Source organism: Oryza glaberrima, chromosome 3 (assembly GCF_000147395.1).
Source record: "Oryza glaberrima chromosome 3, OglaRS2, whole genome shotgun sequence".
Lineage (NCBI taxonomy): Eukaryota > Viridiplantae > Streptophyta > Magnoliopsida > Poales > Poaceae > Oryza > Oryza glaberrima.
Genome location: NC_068328.1, coordinates 5,376,681 through 5,382,988, shown reverse-complemented (window position 1 = coordinate 5,382,988; position 6,308 = coordinate 5,376,681). Strand labels below are relative to the sequence as shown.

The window sequence follows — 6,308 nt, the reverse complement described above, 5'->3', positions numbered from 1 at the left end:
TTCGAAACCAAAGCAAAACACTTCATTTCTTCTTCTTATTGAGATTCTCAACATCAACTGATCTCTCTGGCGATAATGAATTCAGAAATGGCAATATCAACTGGTCATCTGCTGCAGGCATAGGAAATATATGATGCAGTTAGACTGTGTGATAATTTTCAGAAAATGTTGAATTTAAAATCCATCACATGTCAAATATATGAGCCCAAGTTGAACAATACTGCAATTGGTCCTAGTTTATCCTAAAATTGGCCCTAAAAAGGAGGTCTCTAATTAGTTCAGTGAATCAAAGAGTAACATGGCACTGAGTCAGATAAAACGAAAAGTACATGGGGAACTTACACAGTTAATACATCTGTTTTTATTCCCAATTACAAAATCACAAGAAGTCTCACTTTTTTTAACTCTAAAGTATTAATACATCTAGTTTTCAAGAATATATCCTCAAAAGGAAAATCATTATAGAATTTCTATCCTTCTAAACTCCTTGGTTATCACATTTTCATACTCCGTGACCTCCTCCAAACTAATATGATCACCAGGCGTTCCAAATTTCTGCAATTCATATTTCCAAAGTTCAACTATTAGTCAAACCACAAAGTTTGATAAAATCAAAATGTACTTATGTGGGTAGATGATGAATCTTAAAAAATCCACATTTACAGTCATCTAGTATTACTAAGCTAATACAGCTGTTATGTCGTATGTGTACATCAATTACTTATAACATACGGGGAAATCTTAATTGCTATATATATGCACATGATCAGGAAACTTCAAGGTTGTTTTCCTAAACCAAATATACCCATATATCGATTTATAACACAACTACACTCCCAAGAATCAAATTATTAAACTCCATCGTCAATTTGAAACTTTCATTTTTCATATATAACATCAAGTTACAAGCTTACTGCTTACAATACCAATCTAACAACCTACACATCATCAAATTAAATCTAGCACATATCATACCATTAAAAATATTCCTCAATTTCTCTAATCGATGGCACAAAGCAAATCTTTAACCTAGGAGGAAAATAGATAATCTTGCTCAACAAGAGGCCTTCCTAAAGAATTCTCTAGCCATATGCTTCATTACCTGAATCAAATCCAAAGCAGATGACTATCGGCGACTCCACAACCAATGTAGGCAAGCGGCTAGTGGGGTGGGCGGAGAGGCGCCGGGGGAGGGCAGAGAGGCATCCGGCGAAGAGGGCAGTGACGAGGCCGGGAGAGTGCAGATATGCAGCTGGGCTAGGAGGACAGCGAGGGGAGGGCAGAGAGGCGGCTGGCGGTGAGGGCAACGACACGGCCGGCGGGAACACACCGAGAAGAGGTCGCCAGGCTTCGCCGCCACTCGCGACATGGTTCAACGGCGGGGGAGTTTGATTCGCACGGTGGAGGGGAGTGGAGGGTGACGGTGACGGCTTATCGAAGGCGGCGCTACGGCGGCACGTACAGTGCTCCAAAACTCACATACGATGGTGGCGTGGACGAAAGGATGGGGGAAGGGCAGCGACTTGGACCTTGCAGCCATGCACACGAAATTACATATTTACCCTTCCACCAAGAATAAGAAAAGGTTGAAAATGCCCATAAAAATCAACGCTCAGATATAATCCTACTACACTACTACACAAAGCAGCGGGGGGCACCGTAAAATGCCCCAAAAAGAAAAATCAGGTGTGCTTGACAAGATGTGATCAATCTCTTTCTTGGGGGTGTTTTACGGTGCCCCGCACTGCTATGTGTAGTAATGTAGTAGGATTATATCTGAGCGTTGATTTTAATGGGCATTTTCAACCTTTTCTTAATCTTGGTGAAAGGGTAAATCTGTAATTTCGTGTGTATGGATGCAAGGTCCAAGTCGCTGCCCTTCTCCCATCCTTTTGTTGACGCCGCCATCGTACGCGAGTGTTGGAGCACCGTACGTGCCGCCGCAGCACCGCCGTCGATAAGCCGTCACCGTCACCCTCTACTCTCCTCCACCGTGCTAATCGAACTCCCCGGCCGCCGAACCATGTCGCGAGTGACGGCGGAGACCGGCGACCTCTTCTCGGTGCGTTCACCGCTGGCCACCTCTCTGCCCTCCCCCCGCCGCGTCGCTACTCTCTCCTCGCTGCCCTCCCAGCCTGGCTGCATATCTGCACTCCCCCGTCCTCGTCGCTGCCCTCTTCGTCGGATGCCTCTCTGTCCTCCCCCGGCGCCTCTCTGCCCACCCCACCAGCCGCTTGCCTGCATTGGCTGTGGAGTCGCCGATAGTCATCTGCTTTGGATTTGATTCAGGTAATGAAGCATATGGCTAGAGAATTCTTTAGGAAGGCCTCATCTTGAGCAAGATTATCTATTTTCCTCCTAGGTTAAAGATTTACTTTGTGCCATCGATTAAGGAAATTGAGGAATGTTTTTAATGGTATGATCTGTGCTAGATTTAATTTGATGCTGTGTATGCTGTTAGATTGGTATTGTAAGTAGTAAGCTTGTAACTTGGTGTTATATATGAAAAATGAAAGTTTCAGATTGACAATGGAGTTTAATAATTTGATTCTTGGGAGTGTAGTTGTGTTATAAATCGATATATGGGTATATTATCATCGCCTCAGCTTCAAAGAAAACTTGAGTAGGCTCTTTAACAATGTTCTTGAATTTTAGGTTATTTCGTGCCTTCCAGATCTGCCACATAATATTTAAAATTCTGTTCAAGGTGGCCTGGTTAGGACCATTGTTAGCAATAAAGGCAATAATGTGAGACATAGAAACATTGTTAGAGAATTGATCCGTATAGACATTGATTTCAGAGATAAGCCAAGTCGGTTTACTGAAGGGACAAGCAAAAAAAACAGATGGGAGTCACATTCAGGGAGACCACATCTATGACAATTTGCAAAAATATCACTTACCCTATGATTCAGTCTTAGAAAAGTTGGTAGAGCTCCTCTCAGAAGCCTCCAAGCAAAGGTTTTGATTTTTGGAGGGATGAACTTGTCATTTCAGATCTGATTAAGGATTGTATTTGTTTGATCATTTACCTGTGTGCAGGACTGCATTTCCCTTTTATATATTTCTTTGTATGCACTTTTGGTGTTACATATCCCATTTAGAGTGAATTTCCAACATAGCATGTCCTCCTCGTTATTCTGGATGATGGGACCTGCAAGATTTTATTGACTGCACGATACTCAAATAAGTTGTTTCGCTTCTGATTATCCCAAGTTTTTCATGTAGTCCACAAGTTAGCAACTATGGCCGGCATTAGGTTATGAACAAAATCTAATTTAATGTAACCATGAATATCCCCATCAAGATTACACCAAGGTTGACTCCAAATAGAGATCTTACCTTCAGCCAGTTGCCAGGTGACATACTTTTTTAGAGTTTTCCTAAGTTTGAGAATAGAGCTCCAGAAGACAGATTTTGCAGTGTTGATTGAAGCATTCCAAAAGGAAGTATTAGGGAAGTATTTACCTTTCAATACCTGGCTAACTTGTTCCTCAGGATTTGCTACAATTCTCCATGCAGAGTTTAAAATTAGACTTTTGTTTACCATCTGTATGTTTCGTATTCCCAGCCTTCTTCTTGTCTAGACTTACAAATGTCACTCCAGGATTTTAGACAAAGTTGTTGTTGTTGTTTCCCTATATAAATACACCCGCAAGGTCGAGGAAAATGCAGATGAAAAAGTGGGGAAAAGGAAAGAAAAAAAAGATGGTCAGCGATGAGAGGCGAGAAATTAAGGGGTGAAGGCCGGTGAGAAGCGATGGGTCTCCACCGGGCATCCCTCTCGCCATATCCGCCGGCGGCGAGCGGATCCGGTGGTGGAGAGAGCTTGTGGCGCTAGCAGGATCCAGTCGAGCTCAAGGAGAAGGAGAAGAGACGGTGACCCCTCCTAGCGATAGCGAGAAGCGGGCCTGACTCGCGAGGTGCGTTTTCTCGATCCGGCTTTTGATGCACGCATAGATGCAACTCATGCAAGCAAGCAAATCGCCGGCGCTCAGGCAGGGCCTCTTATCTCTGGCTCGGTTGAGCTAAGTAAGCGGCTACCAATCCAAACAGAAACCAAACCAATCCAAACAGAGGCATACAGACATGTATTAGTAGTAGTGGTACTGGTAGTAGTACCACTCATGCAGCACAACAAGAGCAAGTGCAGTGATGTTCATACAGTACAACAACTAGCTAATTTAAGCAGCTTCTAACATGGTTGTGCTGCAACACATATAGCATGCAACACTAGTCCAAAGAAACAGAGAAGATACATGCCTCCATGAGGCCAGAGAAGATACAACGACGTTCCTTCAAAGCTTTCCAATTAAAAAAACTTCAAATTGTTTCCTACAGATCAACATAAGAATGCAATGATCGTCTGAAAAATACAATGATAGTCTAATAAGTCAATTTCTGATCAATTTGTCTTACATACATCCCCGAATCTAGTATCCTGTCACAGAATCTCTCCAATCTAGTTTCCTGACGATTTATCTGCGTTTTTGTTCGAAAGCCTGCAAAAAAGAAATAACAATCCACTTTATAAATTCACATGCAAAAAAACTTTGTATTTGATATCAATTAAGACATGCTAAAGACTACACGACTTACACGTCAACTAGATGCTGCCGGCTATGGGGTTGTCATTGAGCAAGGCGCGATATCCCTTTTAATATATGGGGTAGATAGCCCTCAAGGCTAAATGAAAATGCAGCCTCAACTTCATGTAACATGAACTACATAGGACAGGAAAATATTAACTTCATGTAAGATGGTTAAATTTTGAACAGTAGAAATGGAGTAGTACTGAAGTTAACTGAACACACATTGTTTTGTGCATGTTTCAAGAAGTCATTTGCAAAGTGAAGGCATCCTTTTGCATCAAGTATACAAAGGATTTAGATTCTGCCACGCTCCATTTACAAAACGGGCTCCTCCATTGGGACCATAAACAAAAACACGATATAATTCTGGGGCTTTGATGGCGTCGTCATACCAAAGATATGTTCCCATAGCAGATCTATTTGATGCAGAGTGTCCAGAATGTCTAGGATAAATGTTATCAAGATGCTCTAATTACGCCATCCTTTCTAAATAAGATTGGAGACAGGGATGATTGATAATAAATGCCACAATAGCCTCATCATTGGAATTGTCTCCATCTGGACAATCCTTCAAGTACTCAAGCAGATCATTAAAGTACAATTGATCATCATGTGGTTTAAATTTTGTAGTGAATATGGAGTGAAGTTTTGCAAAATCTTGTTCATATGTCACTCCATTAAAAACATCCACTTGTATAGATATATTAACCCTGCATGCCTTGACAAATAATGATTGTAACCCCTGCAAAGAAAGAATCAGCAAAAGAACATATAAACATCAGCATATGACAATAAAAAACAAATGCGAGATTGATTAAAACTTGTTAGTAAGATGAAGTGCAACAATGCATTAACAAAAATGGTGCACACATTGCTTAAGATGTTTACAGATTATAATAATGTATACAAATTAGTTTCAACACTTCTCTCTAAGCTAAAAATGTGGTCATCACATTGTTGCTCTGACTTGAAAAATGGCTTGGGTAGCGATGAAAACTTGGGGGATGGTATGCACTCGATGATGACTTGGGCGATGGCATGCACTGCGATGATGACTAGGGCAATGGCATGCACTGTGATGAGGAATCAGATGCTGATACATGCAGGAACGTTGACTCCAATAATGATAACAATAGGTTTACTGACCTAGGTGGTGACAACATACTCCCTCCGTCACTAAATATAAGGGATTTTGGTGGGATATGACCACCTAGGTTAGTAAACCTACTGTTGTCATTATCGGAGTCAACGTTCCTGCATGTATCAGCATCTGATTCCTCATCGTAGTGCCTACCATCACCCAAGTCATCATCGCAGTGCATACCATCCCCCAGGTCCTCATTGTTGCCCATGCCAATTTTCAAGTCAGAGCAACAATGTAATGACCCCATTTTTAGCTTAGAGAGAAGTGCTGAAACTAATTTGTATACATGATTATAGTCTGTAAACATCTTAAGTAATGTGTGTACCATTTTTGTTAATGCATTGCTACACTTCATCTTACTAACAAGTTTTAATCAATCTCGCATTTGTTTTTTGTTGTCATATACTGATGTTTATATGCTCTTTTGCTGATTTTTTCTTTGTAGGGGTTACAATCATTATTTTGTCAAGGCATGCGGGGTTAATATATCTGTACAAGTGGATGTTTTTAACACAAAGGTTGATTCTCTAGTCAACTCTGTTTGTCAAAAGATAGGAGTCAATGCTCATGAC

At 41.2% G+C, this 6,308-nt stretch overlaps 1 pseudogene; it reads right to left on the bottom strand.

The window, feature by feature from the left end:
• Nucleotides 1-2,386: 2,386 nt before the first annotated feature.
• On the bottom strand, nucleotides 2,387-5,944 carry LOC127769051 (uncharacterized; annotated as a pseudogene).
• Between the last annotated feature and the right edge of the window lie 364 nt (nucleotides 5,945-6,308).